Here is a 21035-nt window from a genome sequence, read left to right on the forward strand (position 1 = left end):
ATGAATGACTGTACTTCAGAGGGAACACATCTGACCCTGTAAAGACCAATATTTTACCTTTGAGGGTACAATTATGGAGAGTGTACATTTGAGTACAAAAAAGTACTCATATCGTGCCTCTGTTTTTTAGAGTGTGTTTCAAATGAAAAAAATGTGTCCTGAACCTGTTTCGTCCTCAATAAAGATACAGCAATACATTTGATTCTAACATTTGGTAGAATTACACTACATTTAATTACTTGACTTGGGTCAGTGTGTACTGAGATGGAGTCAGAATTTTAATACTACATTGTTTAGAGGAGGTTCAAAGAGAAACTGAGTTTCAAGTAAACAGAGGAAGCAACTAGCAGGAGGGCATAAGTTTTGGCTACCAGTTTTGGTGGCAGACTACCACTGTATGTTTGAGACTTTAAAGCACCTCAGCGCTCCTAAAGTGAACTATAGCACAGTTTTAAATGAACAAAATGAGTCCTGAACATGTTCTTTCCTCAATAAAGGCACACATGTAAATTGGGTCAGTGTAAAAGGTCAGAATTTTAATGCTACATTGTTTAGAGGAGGTTTAAAATGACTGAAACTGAAGTCTGTATTATAGATTTAAGAGAGAGCTTAGAGAAAGAGAAACTATGTTCAAAACTTTAAAGCACCTTAGTTCTCCTAAATTGAACTATAGCACAGTTTTAAATGAACAAAATGAGTCCTGAACAAGTTTTGTCCTCAATAAAGGCATACAGGTAAACATTTTACTACCATTTGTGGAAAACCAATCACTTAACTACACTTGATTACATGATTTGTGTCAGTGTAAAATGTGGTCTTAACCTTGCATTTACTGGGGTCAGAATTTTAACACTAGCTTCATAAGAGAGGGATCAAAGTTACTGAAACTGAAGACAGACATGTGTCATAGAGTTAATAGATATTAGCTAGCTAAGCTAGTAAAGAGGCACTTGTGAGTAGTAACTTGTAAGTTAGGCTACCAGTTGTGATGACAGGCTAGCTACCAGTGTAAGCTGTATGTTTAAGAGTGTTGTCTGAGTGAAGAGTGAACCGTAACACACTATTTGAAGGAATAAATGAATAAAATGAGTCCTGACATGAGGACATGTTCCGTTCACAACTTGAGAACGCAAACAGCTAAACAGCAGCAGAGCTGGGTCTGTGCTCTCCACAGCGGGCTGCTCGTATGTATAGCCTATGTGTGACCTTCTAATCATTAGCATCATCGCCCCTTAGCCTCGTGACTCGCTTAATATTAGTCGTTTTGTTGTCGAGATTGTGGGGTTGAGGGGTATGTTGGCGAGATGCCGGACTGTCGGTAGAGCTAGCACGGGGAAAGTCCTGATAAAAGAGGGCAACGAGGAATGAGGAACGAGTGAGAGACAGACAGGAAAACGGTGCAACAGAATGTGGGAGAGCGAGTGGGCTGACACGAGTGAGGCAGGCTGTCCTTTACAGGTCCCTGTGAGAGCCGAACGAGCTCCCACCGACCGAGAACCGAGTCTTATTATTTATTGCCGGGTGAAAAGTGCAGTGTTTAACATTATTAGCTGGTGTGTGTTTCGTTCACAGTCGGTGGTGGAGTGCTGGTGTGTGTATGTGTGTGATAGAGAAGGCTTTTGTAGCCTCCTGGTTCTCTCTCTCAGTCGAAGGCACCTCCTCCCCCAGTCTGTCTATCTGTATTAGTCCTCCGTCTGTAGTTTGTAGACGAAGTGAACTGAACACCGTGGCCCGCCACACTTTCCCCAAACTGTGCTTGTGCGTGTGTGTGTGTGGTGTTGTGTGTGTGATGTGGAAGCAGAAGCACAACATTAAGAAGATGTTGCACTAATCTGTCGGTCTCGGAACGGTGGCGAAACGTGAAACGGCCTCTGATTGGCTGTCGCGGGCTGCCTCTCAAGCGCGCAGCCAATCGGAGCAGGACTTGCGTGAAAAAACTATATTTTCACTCAGTACAGTAGCCCATGTTGCAAAAAAAGTGAACACAGTCAGAAACACACACTGGCGGAGGGTGACAGAGGTGGACAACGAACGACACACACGGTCAGAACTAGCTACATTCTGCCAAACGAGCCGATAAGCTAAAGCCAAGTCACCCTGGTGCCCTGCTTTCCTTTCAGGTAAGTGCAAGTACTTGCCCTGTGTTGTTATAGACTCTATTTTGCAAAACACTACACTTAGTCCCAGTGATCAGTGATAAGAGATTCTCTCTATTCGCTTTTTGACACAACACCCAGGAAGCTAGTTAGCTAACCTAGCTGTATTAGTTAGTTAAGTAGCTTGCACTACAAACATACACACCTATATACACATACATACGTGCACACAAACTGAGAGACAGCTAGGATAACTATCTAGTTAGGTTAAATAGGCTTGGTGCTCCGACGCCACCAGTGAGTGAGGTGTTGTCAGCTCGCTTTGGCTGGCTTGGCTTGTTTGGGGTCTCGCTTTGTAAAGAAGCACTTCCCTCATTCAGAGACTGAGATGATGTGTAGGTTATGTAGTTAGCTAACTATGTAAGCTATGTTAGCTCGGTTAACCCAGGGTTTGGTAACTAACTAATTAGTTAAAGTTCAGGCTAAATGACACAAGAAGGGGCTGGGAAGTGAAGGCCAGACCATAGACTACTACTAACCTGGGTTGACTAACTGCATAGTTAGCTAGTTACTGTAGTCTATGGGCCAGATCGCCAGTGGAGAATGGTGATGGTAAGTTAGCTCATCTGAGTGAACTCATTGAATTGACTGGCTGAATGGCTGGCTTGCTAACTAACTGGCTATAGCTAACCTAGGTCACAGTCATTCAGTAACGTTAGCTATAGAGAGCCTTGAACATCCATACAGGCATACACACACACACACACACACACACCTACACTGACTGATCTGTGTCTGTATATCACTCTTTCGCTCTCATTCTTTTTCAATCTGTGTAATTGTTATGTGTATATATGCTTGAGACCAGCAGTTAGTTACAGTGAGTTGGTTAGTGGAAGCTCACACACACACACACACACACACTGAAGGGGGAGGAAGGGCTGGCTGTGTGTCTGTGTGAGAGAGAGAGAAAACACAAGCTGAGAAAAATGCCTGCGAGTGAATCGAAAGTAGCCAGTGCTGCTGTTGAGAGTCGTTTAGCCCCATACAGTGGCTTGTTTTGAACAGATCCAGCCCGTTCCTCTTCACTTTTGGAGACTTCGGACTGGCCGTTGCTCTTACACTACTGGCACGGCGGCCATCCGGTGAAAATACAGCCAGCCAACTGCCTGAAGTGTGTTAGCGAGTGTGTGTGTTTGTGTGAGAGAGAGAGAGCCGGAGAGAGAGAGAGAGAGCGCTGGAGAGAGAGAGGGGGCTAGTCCGCTACTGTATGGAGAACTGCTCAGATCAGATGTGTCAGTAAGTTTAAGGTGGACGGACGGAGGGAGGCTGGAATGAGAAGGCCTTGATTCGCGATTCGACTCGCTTCCATGGGGTGAGTTCGTGTTTAAACAGGCCGGCATGACAGAAAACTTGGAGCTATTTCTGTTCTCAGTAAAATCAGCTGCTTTATCGGCGGCTCTCGGCTATTCGGGGCGATTTTCGTGCCAGTTCGTGGCACCGTGCGGAGCGAGGCGGACCAGCTCCAGTGCAGCTTACAGTGACTCCGCCACACGGTGCCCGCTGGGCTTGGGGGGCTTATTTATTTACACGAGTTGTTTTAATATTTTTCGAGCTTAGAGATTCGCCCAGGGACTTGTTTGGGCTCGGTGTTTCTCATTGCGAGCCGTTAAGACGATATGTAGCTACGACACAAGCCGAGGAAGGCAGCTCTCAGTACAGCTCTCTCTCTCTCTCTTTCTCTATCTCTGTATCTCTCTCTCTCGCTCTCTCATCAGAGACCGAACGAACGGGCACTTCCCTCCTCAGCGCGAGGTCACAGAACGCAGGCAGCTAGCGCCAACGTCCGTTAAATAAACGAAAAGTTGAGTTAGCTGCAGCGAGACACACTTGGACGCAAGGGGGGTTTACTAAGCTCGTTAGTTAGGTTAGCTAGTACTGAGACCACTGCTTGTTCTGCTAGGTTAGCGAGCTAATGACATGTTCAGCAAGACGAGCTACAGCTATACAGCAGCGCCTCGCATCAGTGAGCTAGCTAACCTAGCGAGGTTAGCTAGAATATATAATCTAACGCTATATAGATAGATAGATACGGTTAGCTAGGCTAGCGAGCAGGCTAAGTAACACTACGTTAACCTACGTTACTTTTAAACCGTTCAGAGATAGACAGAGAGGGAGAGAGAGAGACCTGTCGAGGCGGTGTGTCGTTTCGTGGGCTTGAAAAAGTAACGCTAGTTGTTCCTGAAAACTCTGAACACAACGAAAGGACAGAAGTTGTGGAGGGAAGAGGTGCTTCTGTGAAAATTGTGGGAAAAAATGACAGACACGGCCGTTTGGTTTGACAGGATTGGGGTTTAGCTATACTTAATAGCTACATAATTTCCCCCCAAAGCAAGATGGACTCTCTCTCTCCCTCCCTCTCTCTCTATTTCTCTCTCTCTCTATTTCTCTAAAGATAACTAGGTTATATTTCTATCTCCTTCTTTCTGTCTCTTTTTTTCTGTAACTTAAAGCTAGCTATATTTGTCTTTCTCTATCTCTCCCTCTAACTAAAAGCTAGTTAGATTAGGTTATATTTCTCTCTCATTCTCTTCTCTCTAACTAAAGCTATCTCTCTCTCTCTCTCTCTCTCTCTCTATAACTAAAGCTAGCTAGGTTATACGTCTCTCTCTGCTAGGTATATTTATCTTTCCCTCTCTCACTCTCTCTTTCTCTAAATAAAAGCTAGCTAGGTTATCTCTCTCTCTCTCTCTCTCTCTCTCTATTTCTCTCTTTGCTTGTCTGTCTTCTTAGTCTTCGACATTTTGCACCGAACCAAAATAACGGCTCTAAATAACCAGTAAGGTGATGAATGAGGGACGTTGGGGAGACGTTTTAATGGGTCTTTAGGTGCACTTCTCATTGAGGGTGATGGAGAGTCAGCCCCCCACTGGTCTCAGCTAGTTACCTGAAAACTAACGTAAACGCGAGTGGTGTGTGAGTGTGTGTGTGTGTGTGTGTCGATCATGGCCAGCTCTGACTCTCTTCACCCACAGAGCCCGGCTCGCTTTATTATCGCCTTTTAATCGAGGGCTGTTGTCGACAGAGGGGGTTTGAATCCACAGCTAACCTAGGCTAGCTAACTTTACGCTTCATCAACAACAGCGACAGCCTCGTAAAAAAGAAACGTGCCCTCCCTCCGTAGTTTGCAGCTCGACCACCGCACGTAGCCACTCACATGCTAGCCCAGCCAACTCGTACAGACACACAGCCACACACAAACACACACCGAGGCGAAATGTCCGCTTCAAAAAAATGTCGCTGGCCGATGAGATGGTGCTCAGGCGGTGTTATGTGGTAGCTACATCAGGCTGCTGTGGTCCGGGCTTGTGTTCCTGATCTGAGGACGCAGTGTGTTTCTGTATTTTGTAGGTCACCACCATCCATCGCATGATACAGCCTGACTGACTGACAGATCCATCCTCATCTCTCAAACACAGCATTTCCATATTCTGTGATCAGTAAGTACACCTTCAGTTCAGTTCATGGCATGCTCTGCTTTCCAAACCTCGTGTGAATGTGTTTGTGTTCGTGTTTCTGTTATATCTTATCCCTCTACACCCATTACATCACTATAACTAGTTAATCTAACTAGCTGTGTTTAATGAAGAAGTCTCTGGTTCAGCCCCACTCACCAGTTTCCCCCAATATAAGCTAATTAATCTTCTCTTCATCCAGTTTCACTGCTTTCACCTGCGCTGCAGTAATTTACCAGTTCATACCAGAGCAATTATTCAAGGGTTGTCACCTGCTGAGAACACACACACACACACACACACAGATTTGTAACACACACATCCAGTGTTATAAAAGTGTAGTAAACAGTAAATAAGTGGAACTGTTTTGGATATTGGTGTCAATCAATATTGTATTGTATCGCAATATTCTGTTTTGCAGTACTGTATCAGTTTAAAAACAAATAGTGGATCATTTTGTTTTGTGTGTATGTTTTTATGGTAAGTTATATATAAAGCTGTTTTTATATGAGCTTTTTATTTGATTTAAATAATCACAGTAACTCCTCAAAATTCTTAATATATTAATATATTTTTATATGTTGAATAGTAACCACTGTATCGTGATATGTATTTGTAAGTTTTTTTTTCAGCGAAAGCATTTAAAACATACATTAAACTAAAAAAAAAAAAAAAAAATTGTTAACATTCATTCCTATGCTAAAGCTTTGGCACCCATGACTAAATATTATGTTATTTTTTTAAGTTGAGGATAAGTAAACATTTCCTCCCTAGCAAATCAAATTGTACATTTATCTTGTCTTAAAAATCTACATAAAATTTGCAAAAGTTTATATACCCTAACTGTTTGGTTGATTTTTAAGAAATTTTGTCACCAAGTTGGCAGTTCAGGGGAACTGTGGCAGTCAAAATGAGATCTGTAAAACCAAGAAAATCTGTAGGTACCGCCGTGTTTATCAGGAGGATAATCTATAATATATGAATGTATTTCTATAGATATATTGATCTCTAACCATTGTATTGTGATATGTATTGCAATATTTCTTTAGCAAAAAGAATTTATAGATTAAACTTAAAATATTTGTGATTGTGAACATTCATTCCTATGCTAAAGGTACCCATAGCTGTATATTATGTTTTATTTTAAGTTGAAAAGAAGTAAGCATATCCTGTACAACTAATCAAATTGCATGTTTATCCTGTCTTGCACATAAATCTATGAATAATGTGTAAAAGTTTGAATACCCTAATTGTTTGATAGATTTTTGCGAAATGTTATGAAATGGCAGTTAAGGGGAGCTGTGGCAGTCAAGATGAGATCTGTAAAACCAAGAAAACAAAAAAAGATTTTCCTCCCTCTGTTTTGAAAAAAAAAAAAAAAAATTGTCCACAGAGACAAGAATGCTAGTCCTGTATGGGGCCATAGTACCTCAACATGAGATGCATCAGTACACCAAGTGTAAAGCAGAAAATGCAAAAGTTTAACCCAAATGACTCACTACTTTCTATGTATAAATAGAGCATAATATATTTGTAATAGAACAACATTGCATTCATTCCTATGTCAAAAAGTTATAGTGCTATCTGAGTGTAGATCTTTAAGTTTATGAATTATTAGATTTTTGTCTTTTGAGATTCAGTAAACAATATGTATTTGCTGTGCTGTCAGTGTTTATAAGGTTCTTTACATGACAACTCTGAAAAGTTTTTAGCAACCTTGACAGAAGAGCAAAATGCAGTCAACTTCCAGATCAGTACACTATATTGCCAACAGTATACTCTCATCTGCCTTGCATTTGATGATGTGAGGCATGGATGGAAACTTTTCCATGAAGCTCTTTACACTCTACTGTTCTTGAACTAATCTGAAGACCATGGGAAGTTTGGTGGTATGTAACAATAGACTGCAGAAAGTTGGTGACCTCTGCACACTATGCGCCTCAGCATCTGCTGATCATGCTCTGTCATTTTATGTTGACCGAGTTGTTTTATGTTGAGCAAGTTGTAGTCATTTCCAGTTGTTTCCACTTTGTTAAAACATCACTGACATTAGACTGTGGAATATTTAGTAGTGCGAAGTTGTGGACTTGTTGCACAGGAGGCATCCTATCACAGTATTATGCTGGAATTCACTGAGCTCCTGAGACTGACTCATTCCTTTACTAGTGTTTGTAGAAGCAGTCTGCATGTCTAGGTGCTTAGTTTTATACACCTGTAGCCATGGAGGTGACCAGAACCTGAGTTCAATGATTTGGATGAGGGAGTGAAATCGTTGGAAAATATAATGTATCCTAGTAGATACATGTGCATGGGGCTTTAGAAAATAATGTTTAAATACTGGTAGGATGGGCACATAAAAACCCTCATATTACTGCCAAGAACCTGCATGAACATTTTCATAAGAAAAGAGGATGGTGCACCATTCTACTGTTCAGCATTGCTTTCAGAAACATAATCATAAGAGAAGAATCATAACAAGGCAAACTTACCTGTGAACTTCTCAAAGCTGAACATTTGATGTATGCAAGATGGAAATCTAGAGAAGACAGATGAACTTTGAAAACAAGAACTGAAAACTGGTTGATTATGTCAAAATAAAACTATTTGGCTCCATGTATTTAACAAAAAAAAATCACTTTTTAACTCTTAACTAAGGCTGGGTTCATCATTGCTTTGCTTCTGTGTTGCCACCATTGCCATTGGCAGTATTTAACAAAACACCACCTGTTAAAATGCTAAAGATAAAAAGAGGATGGTTTTCACAAGAGGTTTATGATCTAAAAGCACACCTTAAAAACGGCGTGGAATGGTTTTTACACTCTGCTGATCTAAACCTGTTCACTTTTTCAACTTAAGTATCAGAACAAACCCAAGCCAAGTGTAAATGCACCCAAGACACATTTACAACAGATACAAATCCAATCACTCAAACCACTTCAAGAGGTGGTCTGAGACCCTGTTTACACCTGGCATTAGACTGCATTCTGGGTGATCTTATCATAAGCCTCCAGAACAAAGTTCAGGTCTGACCAAGTTACAGTGTGTTTTGGAGATTCCTCATAATCCAATCACTCAAACCACAACTGGAAGGGGTCAGAAACCTAAAGTATATGACCGCATAATTATTGTAGTGTGAACGCCAAAGTGACCCAATTTGTCCCCGACGGCAAAGCATCACCTACATTAACTGTGTCAATGCTGAAATATGCAGAATACCTGTCAGACCACACCATCCACCGTCCATAAGAGTTAGCTGAGCATGCTACAATAATAATTTAATGGATAAAGGTGATATTCTTCCTGAGTTTGGATTTGAACTGAAGACTATTTGTAAACCAGCCTCTTCACCAGCAAAAATTATGTTAAAAATCCAACCACAAGTATCGACAGCTTCTAAAATGCTGAGTGTGAATGATTGTATGTTTTGGCAATCACTTGTGATTGAATCAACCAGGATGCATGTTATACCAGGTGTCAACAGGCCCTGAAATGCATTTAAATATAAATGCATTTTCTACAACTCCTCCCCCGTGCAGTATGTCATTGCTGAATTTTTAGTCTAATCAGTCATTTCTTTGTCAGTATAAAATTCCAAAGCTGTTGCATCTCTATAAGTTTAAAGAGATGCTCGACAGCATGTAAAATTGTGAATTTGGAGAGAGCAGCCGTTTTTGGTACAGCACAGAAAGAGTTTGAATGGATGAGCAGATATGCAGGTTGAATGAGCAGATATGCATATTTTGTTTTACAAAGCAATTGGATTTCAGTCTGACTACTGTAAATACCAAGTGTTAAATGCATGTGGTTAACGACTTATCATGACACTTGTCATGTGAAGTGAGCAGGTGTAAACAAGGTGACACGTGAACTCCCATCTCCCAATTGGCAAAACCTTTTCATAAGATTGTATTTGTATAGAATTTGAGAAGAACCACTTTTAGTTCTGTAAAATCTATTTGTTACACCCTGACTTTTAAGTGCAAGTAAACTCACAATTAATGCACTGTCAAATATTTTTTTTCTTTAAAGGCTTTGTTTTGTTTCACAGCCCTAAAATGCATGCTCCTGTTGTTACCTTACACACAGTTCAGCAACAATAATAAAATAAAGGGGAGGTCCCCAAAAAATTAAACATCGTTTTTGCAGTTGAAAGGAAGATATTTTGACCTAACATTAATCAGGGCTCTTTACAAACTGCTTATATGTGTTTTTACAGCACACAAATTCTTAATCCCAAAAGAACTCTAAAATCGCCTGAGTGCTACTTTTACCGAACCTGGAATGGTGGGACGATGTTAGTCTAGAGCCCTGGTGAATGATATGTTTAGGATTGCTGTTGACACTTACTATTTCCTGTTAGAAGGGAATGATTTTGTGTTTTATATATCTGCAAATTCATGAAAAATCACTCTGTATTAATAGTATAAGTGCCCTTATTTTAAGCAAGTCCAGATGTTTGTGGACACCCCTTCTGGTGAGTGCATTAAGCTACTTTACAGTAAGTTAATTCTCATTGCTAACACAAATGTGCAAATGCACACCCAGTCAAATCCTCACAGCAATGCTCTAAAATGTAGTGGAAGATTTTTCCAAGACAATTTCTCCAACAAAAGCAGGATAAAAGCCTATACTTCCCTTCATGTTATAAGAAACAATAAATGAAGCAGGTGTCCCAGTACTTTTGTCTATATGGCGTACAAAGAACTGTGAGTAGTCTTAATATATAAAACAGCAGCAGAACTATAGCATACAGCAGCAGCAATGAAGCTAATTGATTTGAGAGTTAATTGCCCCAGCTGCTGGCGTGTAAACAGCAATTTTAGGAGAGTCAGGTGTACGATTTTGCTTAAGTATAGTTTAAGGTTTAACGTTAGGCTGGGTGAGGTTAGATGATGTGCTTCTAGAAGCGACAGTCTGTGAAGGTATTATGAAGACACCAGTGACACCTGAATCCAGTGCAGTTTCACTTTGGTGTGGAGTGGAATATCACTGGTTACAGTAAACTCTAACCGTAGGAAGCTTTTGAGTGACAGGACTGTAAGCCAGTGTCAGTCCACTTCCTTTAGAAGAGGATTTCTTGCGTGTGTTAAAAAAAAAATAAACCTAAATGAAAAGCCTAGTGCCTTTAAATCTGGATGCTCCAGTCACTTGGGAGGAAGCCTTCTTTTGAATCTAAGCAAGTGTCACTGTTTACAGACTATAAACCAGAGCCAGATGGATACATTTGGCCATTAATATAAGTTGATATTAATGACCTACACTTTTGTTCAAATTAGGCAAACAATTCAGGTGAATAAGCAATAACTTTAAACTTTTTGTGACCTTGGATTCATACATTCATAAGTCCAGTCTAAGTTCATTTTAACACCTGCAAGTTTAGTCCAGTTCAGTTGGACTAAGGTGGTCTTGGTAAGGTCCCAAACAACCTCTGGAAAGGTTAATTTATGGTGAAAAGGTGATTTGTCCCAACCATTTTTTGGCGGAAAAAAAAACCTTTAAAAACTGGAGCAGGAGATACACTATTGATTGTCTGTCACTGACTGACATTCTTTACAGGGCACTGCTGTCATATGACTGCACTTAAGCTGAGCAAAATGGCAGAACACTATAGCCTTCCATAGCTCCAACTTTTTGTTCCGTAAAGAAGTACTTGTTTAATAGAGATGTATGAGTTTGAAAACCCTTTACACTGGAAAACTTGGTAAAGAACCTGCTTGTTACAGGATTGCAGCAAAAACAGCTGATAAATTTGCTACTTGTGTTGAGAGGGGAGGAGAGTCCCCCCTCGATATGGAGATGTGTGCAGGCGCAGTAGCTATAAAGAAACAAATAACCATTATTGAGTTGAACTCTATAAACTGTTCATAATGTTTTCATCAGTTTTTATAAGAGATTTATCATATGTTTCCGAAATAGACTGGACTTGCTGGACTGGAAATAAGCACCAAGTCACGTTGCAAAGATGGTCAATAAGTGAACTGACTTGCCGATAAGAGCTTTGATAAAACTTTTGAAGACCTTTTACACTGGTACACTTGGTAAAGAAACCGCAAATGAAGTGGAAGATTCTTGCAGCCTTTAAAGTTTCTTCACACCCACAAGTCTTTATCTCAAGCATGATTCTTAAGGAAACCAAATGTGTTGCCTCTTCTGTGGCATCCTTTAAAGAACGAAGTACTTCCTAACCTGGAGTAACGATAGAGGCCCATTTCAGTTTCATTCTCTTTATTTGCTTAACTTCATTTGGGTTTGGAAACAGTGTATACAGTATATTGCAAAAAGTAAAATGCTGCTGCATTGTCCCATGAGAAGTTAATTATGTGCCTGTATATTTATAGGCTTACTATGCTATAGGAAGGAATTGCAAGTGTAATGCTTTTCATACTTTGCCATACCAGTAATTGAAATAATTATAGGTTATTAGTTTTTTATTTAATTATTTGCCTGGATTAACGGTTAATGGGAAATGCAACCTGACTGTGTTATGAGCCTGACTGCAAAGAGCAAAATGCTTGTATGTGCAATCACGAGTGTTAAAACCAGCATGTACGGTAGTCTCTGATAATGTAACAACCATGCTGGACTGTAATATAATGTAGTGTAATCCTTTTACCACCTAATTTATTCTAATTTATGTCAATAGAATAAAAATAAAGCAAGGACATGAAAGTACATTTTTTTATGTATTTAAAATCGTTCATGTGTTTACATTCTCTTAATGATTAATTGATGATACATGAATGAGTTTACTTGTAAAATGACATTTAATTATAAAATTAAACTAAATTATTACAATTTACTCTTTTCCAGATCACACTATTATACAGCTCTGCAAAATAAGTTACCACTTGTAAATTATGTAAATATCTTTGATATTACCAAATTAAAAACCTGGAATATAATCAAGAGGATGATGGATGATCACAAGCCATCAAATCAAACTGAACTGGTGAATTTTTGTGCCAGAAGCGGCATAAAGTTATCTAAAAGCAGTGTGTTCTCCTGGTGGAGGAGAACATGATGCCAAAATGCATAAAAAATTATTAAAAACCAGGGTTATTCCACCAAATATTGATTTCTGAACTCTTAAAGCTTTAAAAAATGTCCTTGTTTTCTTTATATGATTTGAGGTCTGAAAGCTCTGCATCTTTTTTTTTATTTCAGCATTTCACATTTTCTGCAAATGAATGCTCTAAATGTTTTATAGAATAAAACAACAATGTTCATTTTACTCAAACATATACCTATAAATAGCAAAATCAGAGAAACTGATTCAGAAACTGAAGTGGTCTCATTTTTCCAGAGCTGTATATGTATTATGTGTTATGTATTTGTTGCAGTAGTATATTCCTGAAATGAGTAAAAATGTTTTGTCATATTGCCAAGAATATTATCACAAAAATAATCTTAAAAATTGTAATTATTATTTTTAGGTCCATATTGCCAACCCCTACTAATTATTAGGGGTGGGAATCGATTACTATCTCACGATTCGATTCGATTCCGATTTTGGGGGCCACGATTCGATTCAAAATCGATTTTTGATTCAAAACGATTTGAATTATAAATATTTCTGCTTCTGGCTTATGAATCGTATTGAAAAAAAACCCTCCATAATATACACTGGTCCTGGAGCAAGTAATGTGTTACAAAAACAATAAAATGTGCAGGAATGTGGGTCCTCAGTGACAGAGGAATCACTGGGATATCACAATGACGTTAATGAACAATAAATACATAAATAAATAACACTGCTTTATTACCAGGCTACTAGCGGTGGTGTGTAGGTGACGCTGCTGGGCTGATGTGATGATAGCAGTGGAGCGCTAAAGTTCAGGAGCAGCTGCTGATTAACTAGTTAATTTAAGGTGGTTGTATTTCTTCAGAAAGGGGGCAGGAGGTGGAGAAATTAATTCATATTGTCCATTCCTTAATTCCTCTGTGATGAGGAGCTGAAATTAGCTCTGATTAGCTTATTGTTATTTTTCCGTTCCGCCTTAAATGCTGCAGCCCGCTGCCACCTGTAGCGTTATTTAAGGTGGAACTGGAAAGTTAGCTAGTTAGCTAGCTAACAGTTACTGAAACTAACTACTAGCGATCTTTTTTATGCTTGTTATGAAGCATTCTGCCATAAAACATTGAAACTACACGTTAATCTAAGGTAATATAGTGCTTGTTCTGCCATCTTACCGGTGATTCTCAAACACCTACGCTCTGTGTGTGTCTGGAAGATCTCCAAAGGGACAAGCGCTATCCCCAGGGTTGCCAGGTCCAACAAAAATACCCAGCCCAAAATCAGTCTAAAACCCGCCCCTCAGAATCGATTTTGGGACATTTTAAATCGATTCTGAATCGTAGTAAATGAGAATCAAGATTCTTATGTGAATCGATTTTTTGGCACACCTCTACTAATTATCTTTTTCAGGAAATTAATGAAGATGTTTGAAATATTTGAAATTTGAAATATGTCTTTTAAAAATCAGCTTATACTCTTATACGTTAGTAGTGCCATACTGTTAAACCAGAGCTGTTGCTAAACTAGCATAATTTATATCCATACACAAAAAAATCAGTATTGGCCACAATTTTAATACCAGTGCAACCATAATTTATCTTTTGAAGCTCAGAGCATGAGCTCAGAAATGGTTTGTGTTATCTGCTCCCTGGCTAACATAGGTCAACTCTATTTCACTTCTGTCTGTTTAAGGAATTCAGAACATGGGCTGTGAAATCCTCTTGAGAGCACAGTTATTGATTTTCTTTTATGGCATTATTCGGCTAATTCCCTGACTTTGAATGGTATAAAAACAGCGTGGAGTAAAGTGAAATCACTGATGGTCTTCACACACTGTGCGGTGCTTTTATAATACAAAAGCATACACGTCCTTTTTTCATAGCAGGACACAGCCTATTTTAACGGGATTGTAAATATATACAGACAGGTTCTATTAAAAAAAAAAAACATTTTAATGTAACATTTCAGGCCTTTTTGTCAGTAAATGCATTTTATAGGACTCTAACTCTGATTTGTGCAATAGTGAATTCTTCATTTCTTTTTTTGTTTTGTTTTTTTGCTATTTTGTTGTATAGTAAATGCATTTAACTTTGCTCTAACAACAAGTACTGTAGAACTGTAGGACACAGTCATAAAGAAAACAATATGGTTGTTTTTCAGCAGCAATTTGCACCAACTGAATGTAAAATGGATTGTAGATTATTATAAATTAGGGTGTAAAGTGTGAAAAGTAAGAGTAGATCAAAACATTGTCACATACATTATAGGGAAGTAAGAATGTATACGTATTTTAATGTATTTAGACATTAAAGGAGGAGTCCATAAGTTTAGTTGTGTTCAAATCGAAATTAGTAATGTTCCTGTGTGGAAAGAGGGCAAACTATTATAATAAATAATATTAAAATAAATAATCATTTATTCTGAAAAGAGACCACACCACAATGCATGTTTTAAAAGTACTTTCTAGTGTGCACAGTGCAATTAGACACTCTCACCAAAAATGTACCATCACTTTAAGTTTTGCAAAACTGTATCCATTTTCAAAAACACAGTTTAGATTTTTGATGAATAGTAATGAATTGTACTGTAAACTGTGGTTCATTTTGTGTTGTGTTTAACCCTTATAACCATTATTTAGCAGTGTTGTGCTTTTTTATTTTATTATTGAGTAATAATAGTGATTATTTCGTGCTGGTCAATACACCTAGCATACATGTAGGTCTTAAATAATAATTTAGGCCCCATTCACATGTATCTGGATAATTTTAAAGCGTATATGTCTATCCATCCACTTTTTAAAAATATTTTCACCTTTATGGGGTGATGTTACTTTATAAAGTGAGACATCAACACATCACAAGTAACCAAAAAAAAATCACATAGATTTAATTCCAAATTACACACTATAACATAAGTTGTGTAATATGGAAGTTATGAAAATGCGTATTCTAAATGTATAGTGCAGTATATTGCAATAATAGTGCAATATATTTGTAATAGAACATCAATGCTTCATGAGGTCTTTAGATGAGTTCAAGAACAGTAGATAGTCTTATGCAATGGGTTTTCATGGCCAAGCAGCTCCATCCAAGGCAGATACTTTATATATATATATATATATATATATATATATATATATATATATATATATATATATATATATATATATACTGTGCTATTCACTATATAGTGAGTTAGGAGTTATTTGAGATTAATCCAGAAACATGCAAGGTTTTTTTTGGTTTCATTGACAAAAACATTGCTTTACCTTGCCATGACTTTTTGATGAATTTTGATGAGTTTGTCACTTGTTGCTCTGTAGCCATGTTGCATTCCACTTGTCGCCAAGTTGTTGCTACAGATTTTGTTCTCGCATAGATCTCTGGTTGCTTGTTGCACTGTTGCGTTTCAGTATAAACGCAGGCTTACATTTAGCTGGTGCATCTGGATACAACATATCAGTTCACAGAATCTCCTGGCTCAGTGTATTAATAATTTGGTTTCTTGTTTTCTTTTGAACTGAACATTACATGAATGTTGCTGTTATAAGCTGTTAGATGATAACTACAGTTAATATTGGGCTGTGTTAATTGTACGCCATGTGTAATAGGACACATATCTTCCACAAATATCCGCTATTGTCTTATTAGTCCACAGAATATTACCCAAAATCCTGGGGATCATCTTTGGCAAATGTATGACTCTTTTTGGTCAGCAGTGTTTTTTGCTTTGGAAATATCTAGGGGAAACAATTTTTGCCCAGTCTCTTTTTTATTATCAAATCAAAAACACAGACCTTAACTGAGGAAAGTCAGACCTGCAGTTCTTAAGCTGTTGTTTTAAGTTCTTTTGGACCCTCCTGGATGAGTTGGCCATCCCCTTTTGGATTAATTTTGGTTGTCCAGTCACTCCTGGGAAGGTTTTCCACTGTTTTAAATGATATCTTTTTGTGAGTAATAGCTCTCACTGTGGCCCGCTGGGGTTCCAAAGCCTTAAAAATGACTTTGTACCCTTTTCCAGTCTGACAGATGTCAATGAGTGTTTGTTTTCTCATCTGTTCTTGAATTTGTTCCGATCAGGGCATGTGTTGCTTTTTGAGATCTTCTATCCTATTTCATGTTGTCAGTGAGGTTCTATTTAAGTGTTTTCTTGATTCTACAGGTCTGGCAGGAATCAGGCCTGGTTGTGGCTAGTCAAATTGAAGAGCAATTAATGGTTTGAATTGATTTTTCTCTTTTTCTTCAGTCATAATTTCACTTCTGGGTTCTTTTGGAACCTCCTGGATGAGTTGCCCATGCCCTTTTGGAGGAATTTTGGTTATCCTTTTACTCCTGGGAAGGTTTCATAATGTTCCAGATTATCTTCATTCGTGAAGAATTCTCATCTGTTCTTGAATTTGTTCAGATCAGGGCATAATGTGTTGCTTTTTGAGATATTTTATCCTATTTCATGTTGTCAGTGAGGTTATATTTAAGTGTTTTCTTGATTCTACAGGTCTGGCAGGAATCAGGCCTGGTTGTGGTTAGTAAAATTGAACTCCCAAAAATGTGGTTAATCACAGTTAATTCGCGAGTAGGAAATTTCATTTTCATGTAGGGCAAGGTTGGTTTGGATTGTTTTTCTCTTTTAATAAATTAAATCATAATTTAAAAACAGTTTTTTGCATTTACCTCAGTTATCTTTGATGTTACAGTTTGTTTGATAATCTGAAAAATGTAAGTATGACAAAAATGCAAAAATAATAGAAATGTGTAAGGGGCAGATAATTTCACTGTACTGTAAATTGTTTACTATATAATATGGCACAGCCCTACTCTACAGTATAACAGCCTTATATAATGTTGTAGTGTTGTTTCTGCATAGATTGGCTTGATGCAGATTCAGGTATACCTGTGATTAATTGAGATTAAATGAGATTCTCTCTCTCTGACCTGGATTAATAATAATATACACTATGACTGTTGCTCTTCTTCCAGTGTGGATTAAGTGCTTACATGGACAGCAAGCAGTCTGGTTGCACGTTTGACCTCTTTCTTGGCTGAGGGTTGCAGGCCACAGCTCAGGACTTCATTAACAGTGTTCCTGCTACTGGAAAGTCTATTTTAACAGCAAGAGGGCAGCAGATACTAATGAGAGGAGTCCTGCTGGAAGGCAGTGAAATGTCTGCTAGTCATTGATGACTACATACTGCACAGTGCTCAGTGCTCAGCAGCAGCAGCAGCAGTGGGACTGAGGGCAGCAGTGCTGCTGTAGTGTAGCAGTGGCTGGAATGTAGATGGAGTGTCCTTTTGTGTGTAAGATCTGAGCAAATCTTATCAGAGGGGGAGTGTGGGTGGGTGAATGTATGTATGTTTGTGATTGTGCTTGCAGTGGAGAGTCAGTGTATGAGTGTGTGTGTGTCTGTGTGTGTGTATGTATGTGAAGGTCACATGTGCAGTAGAGCAGCAGCGAGGCTGCAGATGCAGAGACAGTGCTGAGATGAACAAGGAGTCCTGAGTCTCCACTCCCTCAACACACACACACACACACACACAAACACACATTCTCTTACTGTCTGTCTCAGTATTCTATCTCTCACCTTGACCCTTTCTCTCCCTGTCTACGATACATCATACACTCATTGTCAAATAAATAGTTGCACCCAGAAGGAGGTGTCAGATTGCGGTGCTATTCGGAAGGAAGATCATAGAGGTTGTAGTGTGAAGAAGTAGTGTGTACTGCATGTGTTTTATGGAGTTGTGAAGGATTCCAATGGTGTCCTGCTCCATGCTTTGTTAATACATCCCATGCTGCATGAATATTCTCAAGCAGTTCCTATACATTTTGTTTTAGAGAAGTGGAGTGTTGATCGCACATCCAAAAGCAGCACCCCAAAGATTTTTAATCACGGATAGCTCTGGCAATGCAGCTGGACATGCTATAGTATCTGTATCTTCAAGGCAAGCTGTTCAAATGGCAGCAGTGTCTGGACAAGCATTGTCCGGCTGGAATAACTAACCGGAAATGGTAGGGCCACCCCCACACCATTAACCATGAAACCGCTGACCACAATGCTTCCGTAATCCGGTTTATTGGTCGTTTCTACTAAGACACAGGTAGGAATCGTTGCCATTCTGAGTGAGACACTCTATGACAGTCTAGCATGTAGATCCACCAAGTTTCATTCCTGTCGGTTAATTCCTTTTTGGGTGCAACAGTTTCTTTTTGACAGTGAGTGTTTATGGTCAAAAAAGTAGCTGCAAATAGTAGGGGTGTCATGATTTAGATATTTTGTCAAAATCGATCGAAATTATTTCATATAGGGGATTGACGCAAATGCCACAGCACGCTAGGCGAATGGTGCAGCACGCTAGGCGAATGGCGCAGCACGCTACGCAAATGGCGCAGCACACTACGCAAATGGTGCAGCACGCTACGGAGCACACTGTAGCCAACGCCTCGGACATTGTGACTGCTCAAAGAGCAGCCCTTTCTCCAGAGAATGTGAACATTCTCATCTCCTTAAAGAAAAACTTGAAAATATAAAAATAATAGTTGTTTTATCTAGCCTCAAATATGTAATTAGTTTTGGTACCTTAAGGAGCATCTTTCTCTCAGATAAAGTTAATAATATATCTTTGTTAAAGAAAAAAACTTGTCATTCTCAGGGACCGAGTCTTATTTTTCATGTTTAACTGTTATAGTAGGATAAAGTTCAGTTTGTTAAGGCTCTACTTGTCTTATTATTTTGTACATGACTGTTCCTGTATTTTTTTATTATTTATTTTGTTATGTTGCACATTGCTGTTTTAATAGTGCACACTGCGGCTACCAAAAAAGCCACAAGATGGCATTACATATATATCTTAATTAAATTATTTAAATTTGACCATTAGTGCCTACTGTGGTGTATTACAGATCACTTGTATCACTTTGCATCACTTATATCAAGCCCACCTTTTGAAATAAGATATTCTAAATTTGATGAATCAAACCAATGACTGACCATAGACTAATCTAAAACTGGCATAGGCCTCTCTGCTGTAAAAAAAAAAAAAAGAAAATCGAGAATCGAATCGAATCGAATCGAATCGTGACCCTAAAATCGGAAATAAAAACAAATCGAAGATTTAGAGAATGGTGACACCCCTAGCAAATAGACACTATTTAATAAGTGATCGCTGTCCAATGCAAAGCATGTACCTCCAAAACAGCAACTTTTAAACCTTCTTAACTTTCAAAGTCAGTCAGTGTAAAAACAGTTTATTTCAGGTCATTTTGGAGAATTTGTAACGGTTGGTTAATCAGAAAATTTTGACAAAGTGTAAGGAAAGTTAGTGTGTTCAAATTTTGTAGTAAATTAAAATCATCCAAAATTTAGATACTTGAGTTACTGTCCGAAGCTACATTCAAAACTATGGCAGCACAAGCGTCTGTTGGCTGATGTATTGAGTCGAGTTGCTGCACTTACCTCCGAGCACAGTCCTGACTACTCGCCAATGATGCATTAGCAGCAGTTGGATGAGAGGCGGTGGCTGACCTCACATGTATCGGAGGGGGCATGTGCTAGTCTTTACCATCCTGGTGTTAAGGCATTACTAATGATAGGCGGAGTGCAGCTGAGTGAGTGGGTTGGGTAATCGGCATAGCTAAATTGGGCATTGACAATTATTTTCTTAGATTTTAGCTTTAAGCAGCTGTATGCAAACAACAAATTTTGGTTTCACATTTTGTTTATTTTGCTCTTTTTTAAATTAACTGGTTAAATTAAACAATAGATCTAATAAAGCTAAAAAAGTAACTAAAATTTAGCTTTTAAATGTTAAAGTAGAGCAGTGTTGGCTGGGTCCTTTTTCAGCATACATTAAATATGTCAGCACGTTTGAAATATTGGCCAAATTATGCTGCCAGATGTCAATAATTAAAAAATATACTGATATATACATATACAACATCAGACATCCTTAGAAGGAAATGTTCTTTAGTCTAATTCTAACATCATCACAGTGACCTCCAGTCTATTTTAGGATGGATTATAAAGTACTATTACTGGTTAATGAAGCATTAAATAAATAGGCATCATCATGCATTATGGACAATATGTCTGTGTGTATGTTCGTAGTAGTTTTAATTTCAATTCTGCAGCACTTTTATGTTAATTTTATCATTAATATGGGTGTCAGTGCAAAAACATTTTTAGATTTCACTCCATCAATCCACTCCATTGCACTATAAGTGCATTCTTAATGACTTAACTGGACACAACAAAAGGCGCAGTTGGCAAATTTCTGCCATTTTTAGAAAGTGAAAAATGGCAAGAAAATAGATACAAGGTTTTTGCATGGCAGTGATAATATAGAAGTGTTTCTGACTGTAGGTTTCATACTGCTTTATATTGTGCATTTTTCTACAGTGAATGATTCCTGATTC

At 38.5% G+C, this 21035-nt stretch overlaps 1 protein-coding gene across 4 annotated transcripts in view; it reads left to right on the plus strand.

Moving 5' to 3' along the window:
* Positions 1-1909: 1909 nt before the first annotated feature.
* LOC103035035 (BBX high mobility group box domain containing) overlaps positions 1910-21035 on the plus strand; it is a 58848-nt gene continuing 39722 nt past the window's right edge. The window contains exons 1-2 of one of the 4 annotated variants that reach the window (XM_022681400.2): positions 1910-2120; positions 5508-5596. The gene's annotated coding sequence lies outside the window, so the exon portion shown is untranslated. Of the gene's footprint in view, positions 2121-3081; positions 3472-3676; positions 5597-21035 lie in introns of those variants that run through there. The other 3 variants (XM_022681397.2, XM_022681398.2, XM_022681399.2) reach the window with 3 other exon arrangements.

This window comes from Astyanax mexicanus, chromosome 20 (assembly GCF_023375975.1).
Source record: "Astyanax mexicanus isolate ESR-SI-001 chromosome 20, AstMex3_surface, whole genome shotgun sequence".
In the NCBI taxonomy this organism is placed as follows: domain Eukaryota; kingdom Metazoa; phylum Chordata; class Actinopteri; order Characiformes; family Acestrorhamphidae; genus Astyanax; species Astyanax mexicanus.